We start from the raw sequence: 14,754 nt of genomic DNA on the forward strand, positions 1-14,754 counted from the left end.
GCTGAGGGATTTGAATATTGAATAATTGCAGTTTTTGAGATGAGTGTTTTTCTGGACTGGAACTGAATGTGAGTTAACGTTAATGGTTTTGGTGCAAGATGTTCAAATAGGAGCTACACTGTAAAAATAGAGGTAGGTTTTTATTTTTATATTTAATTTAAGTTTTTTTTTTTTTTTGCTTGTCCCAGGCAGAGTGACAGACAAGGAGCAATTATATCCAGAACCAGACACAATGGCAGAGCCAGGGGGTGGCCAATGGGGACCTTGGCCACCACAGATTAATCTTTGGTCACCTCAAGTCCACCCCATTTATTTGAGGAAACTATACTTTTAAGCAATATAAAAACCAGAAAGCAGAGTTTCTTCAAATAATTGGGCAATTAATTATTTAATTGGACATTGACATTTTATCTGTGCTGCTGATTATCCGTGCTGCAGATTTTTTATCCATCTGCTCACAACAGACTCATGTTCAGGCTGCTGTTTAATATATTATTATTGTTTAGCGTATATCTTAGATCCTTGTATACAATTTCTTGTTTATACTTTATATTTTTGCTATTTTTTTTGGTATAACTAAACTTGAGTACAAAATTTCATTCCACCTCATGTACCACATGTGATGCGAATGACAACAAAGTCGCCTTGAACCTTAAGCCTTGAACTGAAAGAAGTGGTGGAAGAAGTGTGCACGGACAGGCGGATTATTTCTAATTCCCCCTCTTCGGTCCATGATGGGGGACAAAAATAAGGTGTATAAATGTCACTAGATCCTCTCTAAAATGATAGAAATAAATAAAATTTAACAAACAAAGCAACATAAAACACAAGGGAAATTAGTCACCAGCTGTGTTGCATACATTTATTCTCTAAGGAAACAAAACCCCAAAAAGATCCCACAGACTCGCATTTGATAAATCTTTAGGAAGGACTGCAAAGTCTCAGAAGGACATGAAAATGTACGAAAACTGCATTTAATGTTTTAGTAAATAATTCCCAGAAGTAAACAGTTTCATGCAACCACAATCTATAAACATAGTTTTACAGCCTGTGAGAAGTTCTTTGGACATCATGGTTAAAAGCAAAGATGAGCATCAAAAGGCAAAAATAAATCAATACATAAATAAATATAACATTTTTTTTTTATGAACAAAAAATATAATGTGCTGTAGAGCAATTTTTCGTCACATACATGCTCATGATTACAGAAACATTTTGCATTTAATTAAAATGAATCTTAATCCTAACAAATACAAACAAATTACCATGTATTATGTTAAACCTAATATCCCACCTTGGTGGATTACTTGTATTATTGAGTAAGCATCAGGATATTCACTTAGAATGATTTATTTTGTAATATAGTTTAACTTTTTTTTTTTTTTTTAATGGGGTCAGATAGAGTAAATATTGAAAGAGCAGAGTCTGTTCAACCAAAACGTGATTTTTTTTCTACCTAAAATAACTTAAATCTCAAATCTTTCACAACCTTATCAATAAATACGCATCACTTTTACAGTAGATGGTTATTTATATAGATGTCTGCTTTTATAAACTGAAAACTGTGTGTTGGAAATAAGTTCATGATCTTCACAACTTATTTATTCTGCTTCACTATGACACATATGACAGTGGTAGGCAGACTCAAACCACACAACTATGATACAGTAAGTATTGTACTTAAGTTATTTTTCAATAATTGACCAAAATTCTGCTTTCCCTCCTTCAACAAGTCATCATTAAACCAATAAAATCAGCAGCTGGTTGTTATTGTTAAGCACAAGTCCTGAAACAAATGGGACTTTAAAAGGATCACTAACGATTGACATTCTTTCACTGAACAAGTTGTTTTTCATTAATGAACATTTATTCGTATGACCACTCCATTCTATGGGATTCTAAAAGCAGCTGTGTCCCACAGTGTACTGATAAAATGCAGCATGATTGATTGGGCACTCTAAAATAATGACGTTTCAAACCTCTTTGTCCAATTAAGCCGGTGTATAAATGACAGTGAACCGCAAATTCAGTTCCTGCTAAATGCATTCTAAACTGTCGGACTGAAGACAGCATAATGAAGATTTTCTTTTGTAATGGAAGACCAAATAATCAATTGGGACTGGAAAACAAAATTAAACCCAGTACAATTCTCGTAAAACTGTAACATTTTGTTACCTCTAAAACATTCTTGCAGCTACTCAACATATTGCAGGGTGACATTGTGGATCTTGCTTTGAAAGAGTCAGTATGCCTTTAGTGGAGTAGTGACTGAGCATTATCCCTAACGCATGCTTTGAGCACTACACATGGCCCAGTATTTTTGCTTAAAAATTTGGCATACAACTGTTGGTGTCAACCATGTCTGTCTGTTAGCAAAATGTCTCTTAAATCACTGGAATGATTAAAAATGAAATCCTTTGAAAATACTCATTAAATGTACAACTGATTATTATTCAAATAAAGTAGTTCAAGATGGCTGCAACAGCTAATTGACCATGGACCAAGACAAAATTGGGTCTACCTCAATATTTTGCAATTACCGTATTTTTCGTTGTACATGTTGCACCGCCCGATAAGTCTCATCAGTCCAAATATGTCTAATAAAGTGGAAAAATCTATGAATATGTCGCTTGGCCGTATATGTCGCATCTATTATGGGTCACCGCTGATGTGTCTCGTTTGTTATGCGTCATTGCTGACAACCCGGAAATGTGGGCCGAACCCAGAAATGTGGGCCGGTGTTGTGCCAAAAAAAAAACGATTGGCTGAGAAATGGCGGCCTTGGGGGCGTGCACTGGAGGACTTTAACCAGAAAAACACTTAAAAACCATTATTTGTTTGTGCAAAAGTATAGTGAAGGTGTGTCTTAGTCTACCTTTTGCTTAACGAATGCACTTTGACGGTCAAATCAGCTGCATTTCAAAACCCGATTCGCGGAAGTGGGAGCACACAGAGGGACGAGCCTCTGTGCATTTCTTTGAAATTTAACAAGATAAACACCTAAAAACATTTATTTGTTTACTTAAAATTATTTCAAAGGTGTGTCTCAGGCTAACTTTTAATAAATGCACTTTGACAGTCAAATCAACTGCATTTTCAAAAGCCGATACGCGGAAACATGAACGTGCAGAGGGCGACTCGGTCCATTTCTTCTAAATTTAACAAGATAACCACCTAAAAGCAATTATTTATTTGCTCGACTTTATAGTTAATATGTTTCTCAGTTGAACTTTTACTTAATAAATGCACTTTGACAGTCAAATAAGCTGCATTTCGCCGGGGCAGCGCAGTGAAACGAAGATGATTTGGTTGCTCCAGGCGAGCTGGATGAAGATGGCAGGCTATGGCAAGCCGATTGTGTCATTAATAGCCACTTTTACCTATTATATGATACAACGGCATGCCTTACTACTCGACTGCCATCTAGCAGCTGAAAATGGTAATGTTCAATTTTCTTCAGTCAGAATGAATGAAAATCGTCATATCTCAGCCAATAATTGGTTTATAAATATGGGGAAAAATCCATACATATGTCACTTCAGCATATAAGTCACAGGGCATGCAAATTATGCAAAAAAAACTGTGACTTATACAGTGACCAATATGGTACTCAGCTAAATTTAGTGTGGTAGAAGCTTGGTCTTTCCTTGCACATTATCTGTGCACTGTCACAACTCACAAGATTTCACAATATGGCATGAGAATGTGCATGACGTAATTGACAAAGTTTTCACATAACTCCATTCCTTCTCAGCATACAAGTAAATTGATTTTAGTTAAGAACTAATAGAAGTCAGTGGGTGAAATGCATTTCTTCAAGGAATGATTGGACTTTAGATTAGCATTTTTTTACATCCATGCAACCCCTAAAACCTTTTCTCTCACCTTTTCATGTCTCCCCTTTCCCTTTAAACCATCCTTTACCAATCGTATGCCATCTCATTTTCCCCCTCTGCTCAGCTTCACTCTCATCTCCCCCCACCTCCCCTCTTCCTGTCTTCGCCAACTCTCTACAATGTGCCCATTGTTTCCTCTCTCCCTCTCTATAGCAGAGAGGGTGGGGAGGAGGATGTCTGCAACCCAGAACTTGCACAAACACTCGCACACATAAGCTTTCATGCTCCAACTTTCTCTTTAAGATCACGAGCGAGGGCAAGCCGGCTTCGCACACGTTCTCACACCGTCAAACACATGCAGTGTACTGAACGAGCTCCGGACAAGGGATGGATTGAGAGGTTTGGGTTGAGTCATGTATGACTACTGAGTGCATGATACGCTTGAAAAACCTCAACACTTTCTCAATACAAAGGTCTTAAAACTGTGAATGCATGTGATACTTTATAAAAGCAACATGAACACTCTTAGTTTAGTTTTACTGTAAAAAAGTAACTGGAAATTAACTGTATGACTATAAAAAAACAAAAAAGGGCTCTTGAAATGGTGTATGTGACCATACTGCAGGCCGTTAAAGAGCAGCATTTCATCACACCAACAGCAGAAGCTCTGTGGAAGTGTTAATTGGACCCTGAGATGTTTCACTCCCCATGGAGACAAAGTTAAACTTGTTGCTGCTAAATTACACAGTGATGCACTGAGTCACTTTCACTCTGGTTTCTGATTTGTCCAAAGCCACTAAAAGCAACACATTTCTTATAAACAACTACATTCATTAGTTTTACTAGATTATTATGTCTCCTGGAAGCCATAGCTTTTGAAAGTCCAATAATAATATAATAATAAAAATAAAAACTAACTCATGACATTACAGTTAAAGGAACGTTTACCCACATTTAGCTTATGTCCATCATATATCTTAGTTTGTGCATAAAATATCTGTTCCTCATGTTTACATTGACTATTTTAGACTAAATGGTACCAATATAAAGGAAAAAGGTCCTTGGTTCAATCCCTGGTTTGGATTGGGGGTCTTTCTGTGTACAGTTTGCACTTTCTCCTTGTGTTTGCGTGAGTTTTCTGCAGGTACTCTGTTTCCTCCCACAGTCCAAAAACATGCATGTTTTAGACTGCATTCAGGCCCAGGCCTCCCTTGAACATGGATCTGTGATCTCAATGGGATTAGCCTGGTTAAATGAATAAAATTGAACCTATAGAGAAGTCCTCACTAAAAGACAGAAACATCACTGTCTAAAAGTTAATGTTTGTTTCAAATGTCCACATTAGTACTTTTGAAAATGTGGAAATCAACTCAAACCAGGTAACTGAGAAATATAACATGTAAAGTAACATGTAAAGTACTTTAAAGGAAAGTGAGTTGAGAGATTTCCCTAAAAAACCAAAAACAAATGCATGATGTTAAGAAAGATATATATAATAGAGGAACTTTGACCTACATGATATTGTGCTTTCCAAGTTAAAACATCTACATTACAAAGCTTTGCAACAGCACTTCTTTATTGCACAATGACAGGAGCCTAATAAATAGCCTTTAGCATACATGTCTTCTTTTGTTTCTGTTTATTGTTGGGTGTGTTTGGAGCCGCGGTAGCTTGGTGGTCAGCACCGTGGTCTTGTAATACGGAGGTTGCAGGCTCAAGCCCGGGTTACATCAAGAAGGCATCCTATTTAAAACAATTGCCAAATCCTTCATGCGAGTTTGCTCGCTGTGGCAACCCCTGACGAAGGGAGAAGCCGAAAAGAAACTTGTTTTTATTGGGTGTGTTCAGCTGTACTGTAATAAAATCAAACTAACAGAGATAGACTTCACCGATTACATCACCAGAGCTTGAATGCAATAAGGCGTTGCATTAGTGATGTTGTCCACAGAGATTTCTGGGCTTGACTTGAAACATCTAGCATTTATTATTCTAATGTTCTGCTTGAAAAAAAGCAGTATCGGTGTGCAGTGAGTAAAATAAATCTGGCATGTGGCAAGGAACACAGCCACATTCTGCTTGAAGAGATAGTTCAGTAATCTTTGCAGTAAGGTTCTGTAAAATTGTTGTCAAAAGTTAGCATCTTATCAGCCATGACATCCGTTACAGAGGACATGAGGAAAGAGGTAAAGGTTTAGGCTAGGGTAAAGGCTAGCCAAATGAGTACCATTTTTTATTCTTATTATATTTGGCTTATTAAACAGCTTTAAAAATGTTTGAAAGACAGCACCAAACTGTGTCATACAAAAATGTTGTTGTTCAGTGTTAGCTAATTTTGCATTCTTTCTGACCAGCATGTTTTTCCTTTATTTCCTAGAAAAAGGTGTTTATACAGTTAGACCCCTAACCAATAAAACACCCATCCAGGACATCTACCACAGCTGATGCCTGTGTAAAGCACGCAGCATCATTAAGGACCACACCCACACAGCACAAGGACTCTTCTGTCTACTACCCTCAGGCAGACAATACAGGAGCCTGCCATTGCACACGAAAAGATTCAAAGACAGTTATTACCCACATGCTGTCAGATTACTGAACTCTCAATACTAATACTAAACAAGTGGCAATAACATTGCACTAAGCCACATCTGTGATACCTAATAAGTTTATTGCTGCTGCACTATGTGGCTGCATCATGTATGTTACTAACTTACCATCATAATTCATCTCAGTGTTACTCACTACCTGTGCAATAACCTGTCACGCAACCTGTGTAGTTTATGTTAGTTATGTGCAATATCATATGCATTTAAGCTTATATTACTACCTGTGAAATACTTATTAATTCAAATTCATCCTACTTGCACTGTTATATTTGACTATGTTGTTGTTTACTATATTTATTTTGGGCCTTGTATTTTTTTTTTTTTTCAGGTCTCTCTTGTAAATGAGTCTTCAAGGCTCAATGGGATTAACCTGTCTAAATAAAGGTTGAATAAAAAATATTAAATTTGTTTTTTTCACTTTTTGGTATGGTATTTTGTACCCTTACTGCATGCTTTAATGTTTCTTGTTTGTTTTATTGTTTTTAGCGTGTCGAATCGATTATTCTTATCCTGAACATTTTATTGCATCGTTGACTTTGTGTTAACCTGCATGTGACAAATAAATTACATAACACACATGACACAATGCACTTGTTTGGCTAGCCTTTAGCCTAGCTGAGATTAAGGTTTTTGCCAGTCCTCCTTATTCTGTGCTCTATGCTTAATGTCAGAGCTGATAAGGTACTAAATATTGATAACTATTAGACAGGACATCTCTTCAAAGATGACTGGACTATCTCTTAAATAAGGCTACGTGGTTTTTAAGTAACGAGCTCAAAAAATAATTTCTGCTCATGCACAGTAGCATAACAGGGCTCATTTAGGTAGGCATTTTAATAGTTTTTTTTTTAACTAAATAAATAAATAAAATATTTTATGTTTATGTTTAAAGGTTATTCTATGCACTGCATTAGCATTGCAGCATGAACATACAAGTGAAACAGAACCTACTTAAACCTTGTCTGATTAAAGTTGAAAGTATGAATGCACTGTCAATGTTTCGCTTCATTCCAAAGTTCTGAAACGCGGAGTCAAATGATAAAAAAATGCATAGTAATCAAAGACTGATTCATGTCTTGTTTTGTTTTTTTGTACTGAAAGACAATTTCCTTAGTTGCAGATTGTAGTTCCTCTTTTTGTCTATCTATAACTAACACAACGAGGCACATTTGACACTTTTGACTTAAGACAGAATGAGAAACTTGAGAGCTGACAAGTTTCAATTAGAGAAGTTATAACATCCAATCTGATACATCCTGATACGCCGTACCCCATCATCCATCACTAACAAGAACTTTGAGCTTCTGTGAACAACATTTTTCAACTATTTTGATGTGTTTTTTTTTATCAACTTAGCAAATGTTAGCTTTGTTGTTCCATTTCTTGAACCAGCACTGCCAGAACAACTGTTTAACCAGAATATAGAAAAATAAAAGATTTCTGACTAGATATAGAGTCAGTGCAGAAAAATTGGTTCATGCATTTGTCACATCTAGACTGGACTATAGCAATGGTTTGTTATCTGGGATTCCAAATACTTCTTTAAAACGTCTTCAGTTAATCCATAATGCTGCTGCTAGAGTCTTAACTGGAGTTAGTGGGAGAGATCATATCTCTCCAGTTTTAGCTTCTCTCCATTGGCTCCCTGTCAAATCCAGAATTGAATTCAAAATCTTACTGCTAACCTACAAAGCTCTATAGCTCCATCTTATATTCAAGATCTTATTGTTCCATATTTTCCTTACAGAGCACTTTGCTCTCAGACTGCAGGTTTACTTGCGGTTCCTAGAGATTCCAAAAGCAGAATGGGAGAGGAAGATCTCCCATTTAGCAGGCTCCTCTGTTGTGGAACCAACCTCCAGTTTCTGTCCTTGAGGCTGACACATTGTCCAGTTTTAAGACTGGGATTAAAAATTTCCTTTTTGATAAATCCTATAGTTAGGTGTTGAATGGTTATGCTGAAATATGCTTAGACTACTGGAGGACGAATTGACCTCATTTCCTTAAATAAATTGTTAAAATTGAATAGTTTTCACCTGATACTATTTCTGTCTTAACGTGATTCTTGACCTGCCATTGTGTATCTGTTCCTACCAAATCCAGCCAGTCGAAGCAGACGGCCGCTTGTCCTGAGCCTGGTTCTGCTAAAGGTTTCTTCCTCATGAGGGAGTTTTTCCTTTCCACTGTCGCCTTCACGCTTGCTCAAGATGCGAGTTCTGCAATGAAGTTAAACTGAAAACAGTCTGCTCCTCAGATAAATAATGTTAAATTATTATTTTATATATGAATGTTTCTGTTCAGTGCCCTGAGATGACTTCTGTTGTGACTAGGCACTATATAAATAAACTGAATTGAATTGAAAACTGAATGTAGAGAAGAAAACCTCTGTGCAATTGTGAAAATCATTTTCTATCTGTAGAAACTGGTGGTGTTGTGGTTTGGGCCTGTTTTAGTATATCTGGTCAGGATCTTAATTTAGTATATTTCTTAGCTCATATCTTAGATCTTACTGTTTTTCTTTACAATATATACTTTTGTTGGACGTAACTGGGACCCTGTGTACACAATTTTGTTTCACCACATGCACCACATGTGGTGCGAATGTCAAATAATATACTAAAACATGCATATCTGTTCCTGTATCTGTTTGTGACATGACTTGGTATAGATTTAAATGCATTCCCCAAATAAAAAAAAAAAAAAGTAAATATCAAGATGTTTGTGTTTTTATTTCTCCACAAACTATACTTTAAGTCCTGGAAGAGATCAGTAGAGAGATAAAGGGGCATACCAAACCTTAAATTGTAGGGGGAACAAGAGCAAAACTATGGTGCTTTTTTTCATTATTGACATGAGCAAATTTTTGTTGACCAGCATTTCAAGAATTAAAGGTGGCTTGATTACAGACTAAAACATGAATTGGTAAGATATAATAATAAAAAAAAAATGATGCACATAAAGCCTTATGTTAAGAGCTCCCACAAACAAGCACATTTGGGAAAGTACAACTCCTTGATTTAACCTGGAGTTTGTTTGTTTTTTTAAACAGGAAGAGGTTTTGCTTTAATCATGTTACTGTTCCCAAGCTCAAGGGAAATCAAATTCCTGCAACACTAGCTCTAAAAGTGCTCTTTTACCTGCACATATATGTTGAACTAATCTGGAACATTGGTGTAAGAATGGGTGGAATGCAGATCCTCAGACAAGGGGGAGGAAAGCTCAAGCTTCAAGCAATCACAACACAGATGTTTGAAGAACCCTTCGGCTTGACGGATGTCAGAGCTCATGTAAGGAAACGTAAAACAGCCGACTGCAGGGGGAGATGCTACATCTTTGCGACAGGAGTTTTGTTTAGCTTGATCATAAGAAGGTCAAAAGGCAAAAGCATCAACTTCACCGCTTAAACTTGCCTTTACTCTTTAGGCATCTCACAAAGCTGAGGAATAACTCCCACATGAGCATTTATCATCCTTTCAATACCTTCTATAAGAATTTTAAGCAATATGCAAAACATCTATGATGAGTTTTCTTCTTCTCCAAAATGTTACATGGAAAAAAAGTTTAGATTTAAAAATACTCAAAAAGTAAAAGTAGTTTAAGAACACAATGTTGCCTTCATCGCTTCATTATCTCCTGAGTTGTGAGCAAAGCACGTCATGGAGGATGCCCTTGCTATAGGATTTTATTTTTTTATTTTTTGCTTGTCTTCAGTTTGTCTGTTCTTGTCTTCTTATCTTCTGTACCTTTTCACCCACTCTTGTGACTTTCCACAGTAGATGTGTTTGCAATAAAAAGTTTGAAATTCTCTAACTGCTGACAAAACACATTTTGTTGTTTAAATGGAAACAATAGAACTCCTGGAGCAAACGTCCAATCAGTTGCATTTTGCCGAGCCGCCCTGGCGAAATGCAGCTGATTTGACCATTAAAGTGCATTTATTAAGGAAAAGTTCAACTGAGACACTTTTGCTATAATGTCAAGCAAACAAATAATTGTTTTTAGGTGTTAATCTTGTTAAATTCTTGTTCAAGTCCTCCAGTGCACGCTCCCGTGGCTGCCATTTGGCAGCAAACCGACTTTTGACACAACACCGGCCCACGTTTCCGGGTGGTCAGCGTTGACGCATAATAGATGTGACTTATACAGCGAAGCGATGTATTTATATTTTTTCCACTTTATAAGATATATTTGGACTGATGCGACTTATATGGGGGTGCAACGCGTGCGGCAGCAAGTCAAGTAAGTGTTCCTGAGATTTAAACTATAAAAAGCTCCCAAACGCACACAGTTCTGCCTGAAAATAAAGATAATTGTTAAAAAAAAGTGGTAATGATTAGGAAAGTAAAACAAATGGCAAACCATAAAGGCAGCCTGGCCTAATCCATCTATCAGCAGGAGGGCAAATGGTCCTCCACCAGCATCAAGGACCCCCTAGAGATTTGGCAGTGGGTGGCAGAAAACAGTGTTCTCATTCGCTCTTGTGAATACACAAATAAACACACTCAAAAATACACACATGCAAACACAAACCACTTGAGCTCCTTATCAGATAACATTCATAAGGTCACATCAAAAGGACAATGACTCGTAAGAACTTCAAAAGATCTTTATATATTATTAAGCTTTATTGAGATCTGAATTGTATTGGGTTAGCTTTGGTGCTTTGATTGAATACATGTATAAAACTAATTGTCCACATGCTTCACCATTTGTTGTTTGCTTGTTTTTGGGAGGAACCAAATGGACTAAATTGTTCTGACACTCACTTACACATCTTTCAGACACATTTACACACCATCAGCCTTTATTTTATTACTGTATTACCTATAAAAAATCCCTGCAGCTGAAAGAATAAGAACCCTTGCTTTACTTACCAAGTAAAAAAAAAACAGATTTGTGGTATGTGTTGGAATGCACGACCAAGCTTATGTATTGCTGAAAGATGCAAGCTTTGAGTTTCTGCGGGCATGGATGGAAGCCCCAAATTTACCTTTGCACCATTTATAAGCTACATAGCAAATATTTATGGAAAACCTACAAAGGCTGGTTTCCTCATCTTTAGAAATATGCACTGGTGGAAACCCAGTTTCAACCTTGAGGACGTCATCCATGTGTGTGGATCTATAGTGCTTTAGAGATGCTCACACATGCTGCAAGTTAGCTACGAGTTGGTCTGTCAGCGTGTGAGCATTCCATGCACGCTCATTAGTAAAAACAGCTCATGGACTGCAAAACAATATCAAGTAAATAAATAAAAACAATGTCAGACCATCTCTAATTATAGAAGCAAGATTACAGAAGTTGGACTTAATAACTTTTGTTCTGTTAGTTTTCTTGGTTTGTTTCTTTTTACTGTGCTGCATCACCGGTAATGCAGTCTGCTGTGAAACAGATTTCCACTAAACTTGAAAGAGTTGGTCGAGTTCAACACTAGCGCGGGGTAGAGGTATGGCAGCCGACCCGGGACCCAAAAGTCCCAGGTTTAATTCCCAGCCGTTCCGACATGTCGTGGTGTCTCTGAGCAAGACACCTAATTGCTAATTGCTCCCCCGTGTGCTTACATATCTGCCCACTGCTCCACCTGGGTGTATCCCAGGTGCGTTGGGTTAAATGCAGAGAACTAATGTTGCCATGGGAACAAACAATGATGACAACAGCACTTATCTTACTTATCTTATTTTAATCAAATCCTTATTTGGCATTTGTGGATCTGACTTTTTCTGTTTGTTTTATTCCCTCCTTTTATTGTGCTGTATGAAAAAAAAAATAACTTAATTAGCTACAAATCTTTATTATCACCTACAGCCAGAATGTGAAACTACAGAACACCAAAATATGAATTGCTGAATCGATTTAAAGACAAGTCTTTATTAAATGTGCTTCTACAACTTATTGTGAAGCCAATGACTGCCACAGCCAAATGACCTTACACAAACTGCCTATGTTCCATTCAGTTTCACAGATATTAAGCTAATATTTGGTGTAGGTGTAGTTGAAAGTCATTTACAACTTAAACCTCAAGTGCTCGAAGATAGTTTGTTACTTCAGCATTGTTGGATTCAGCATTGTTTGTTAGCAAAATACCTGTCGAATACATTTAAAATACACTTTTAAAACTTAATTATTCCATATAAATTTAGTGAGTGTTGTTTTGGCGTTAAGAATGGCAGCCATGACTTTATTCATTATCTTTACCTGCTTCTTTTTTGGGTCGTGAGGGTCACTGGTGCCCATAGCTATCACTGTGCAAGAGGCGAGGGACACCCCTGGATATGTCCATCACAGGGACACATGGAGACAAACGAGACAAACAACCATTCACGCTCTCACTCACACCTAGGGACAATTTAAAGTTTTTTTTTTATTTAATTGTGGCATGAAAAAAACATTTTCCACTAATTTTAATGTTCCTGTGTCACAGCAATGCTCAGTAGCTTTACTAACTTCAGCGTATCATCAACATTCAGAAAATTGCTGAAGTTCAGAACTCAGTGGGGTGTGATTACTCCTACTAGCAGCTGACAGCATCAAAAGGGTCTAACACCGCAAGTAGTGTTTGAGGGCTTTCAACATGCTGCTGGTCTGGTTGGGGTGTTTTAGTAATGTTTTAGCCTGTCAGCATCTGTTTCTTTTTGGACAACTGATGCTGAGAGTTGCATAACTTCTTTCATAACGCTATGGGAGAGGTTACCATAAAAATCTAGACACTAACTGGGAAAAAAATAAAATAGTTGTCTGCTTTTTTACACCAAACTTTGTTTGCTTTTCCTTTTCTATTCTCTTCCTCCCTCACACAAGTGTTATTTCACTCCCTTGGTTGGTTAAAGAGAGCAGCTCTGGCGCAACAAGTCTCATTCCAGCTGCGTCTCCGTTCCAAGGCGCACAGTAAGCGCGCTGGATAACGGTGCGCCCCCGGGGGCTCATCTGCTCGTGCCATCAGAGCCGTTATCTGGACGCTGCCTCGGTGCGTCTACGTGGCAGGTATCCTTTGATCATACAGATGCCCGCATTGTGCAGGCAAAGGAAGACGAAGTTAAAGCAAAAAGAGTTTTGTAGAAGAAGTAAGGAGGATAAAACGTGGATACTTACAGTGCTTTTGCGTTCCAATGGGGGAAAAAAGCGGGGTTTACTCCCTGAATGGCTCCTGGATGTCCAAGGCAAGATACTCAGGGTGCCTTAAATTCCTCCAGCAGACAGCTCATGCATGCGCAACAAATCCAACACACCAGAGCCAGGTAACCGTTTCATTTTACGTCCAAGCAGAGCAAACACGAAGCTGCATTAATCTGTCTTTGACGTTTTTTGTTCCTTTATCTTTAAGTCGGTTTTATGATTATTATATATATTTTTTGTCTTTCCCCCCCTCTCAGATGAAGAGTTGACGCGTCCCGCTCTGTCTCCGTGCCTCTCTGCGCTGGCGCGTCTCTCCCCTTCTTTCACCACACACACACACACAAACACACACACTCACACAGAGGCAACACAGGCCAGGACCTCTGTCTGCATGTGACGTCACACCTATGCCGCAATTTAGGAGAGAAAAAGCTGTAGTCCTATTTAATTTATAAAAGACGGATGTTGGGACATTTCAAGTCGGTTAAACTATGAATAAAATCCATTCCAAGTGAAGACAGGTGAAACTTAATAAGCAACAAGTGCATATAACCCCCCCACATCTGGCGTTGTCTAACTCATCTTGTTGAGGACATAAATGTCCGACTACCAAAGACATTTCTGAGAGTTGTTCTATTTCCCTCTGTGACTAATTGGAAACACGTTTTTTTCTGCACCTGGGGGGGAGGAGAGCTAGAAAAACTGTGAGACTGACATTAAGGGATTAAAAGATTTAAAGTAATCAATTAAGCCACCTCATAATCTTATTTATTCTTTTTATAAGAACCCCTGCCTTCTGAAGTGTCTGTCCATAAAGGAAAACCTTAATTTCCTCAGGCAGAGCTTGTTGAAGATGGACATGTGCAAACGTCACAGCATCTGTGAACACTTAGTGAGGTGTTTGTGTTAAACCAAAAGTCTGCTTTGGAATAAACTAGAGCACCACAGGCTGCTTACATGGAACAATACACCATTTTCTCCTTATGCCATTAAAGGGATAGTTCAAGTATTTTGAAGTGGGATTCTGTGATAATTAAAATCTTACCTGCTCTTTTAATCACATTGGTTTGAAAAAAAAAAAAAAAAAAAAAAAAAAAAAAAAAATTATTAAATCTGACTGGACTGAGAAGCCAGTTACAGCAAGAACAAAATGGATCATTGGATTCACACCAGCCCCGTTTAGTCCGCTTTAATCAAAC

General features: G+C 37.7%; 1 protein-coding gene across 1 annotated transcript in view; it reads right to left on the bottom strand.

Moving 5' to 3' along the window:
- The window catches only part of lpar1 (lysophosphatidic acid receptor 1), a 36,247-nt gene extending 22,699 nt beyond the window's left edge, over window positions 1–13,548 (bottom strand). Inside the window, exon 1 of the mRNA XM_037692498.1 lies at window positions 13,532–13,548. The gene's annotated coding sequence lies outside the window, so the exon portion shown is untranslated. The remainder of the gene's footprint in view (window positions 1–13,531) is intronic.
- Between the last annotated feature and the right edge of the window lie 1,206 nt (window positions 13,549–14,754).

The sequence above is a fragment of the Nematolebias whitei genome, chromosome 18 (assembly GCF_014905685.2).
Source record: "Nematolebias whitei isolate Nwh7 chromosome 18, NemWhi1, whole genome shotgun sequence".
In the NCBI taxonomy this organism is placed as follows: Eukaryota; Metazoa; Chordata; class Actinopteri; order Cyprinodontiformes; family Rivulidae; genus Nematolebias; species Nematolebias whitei.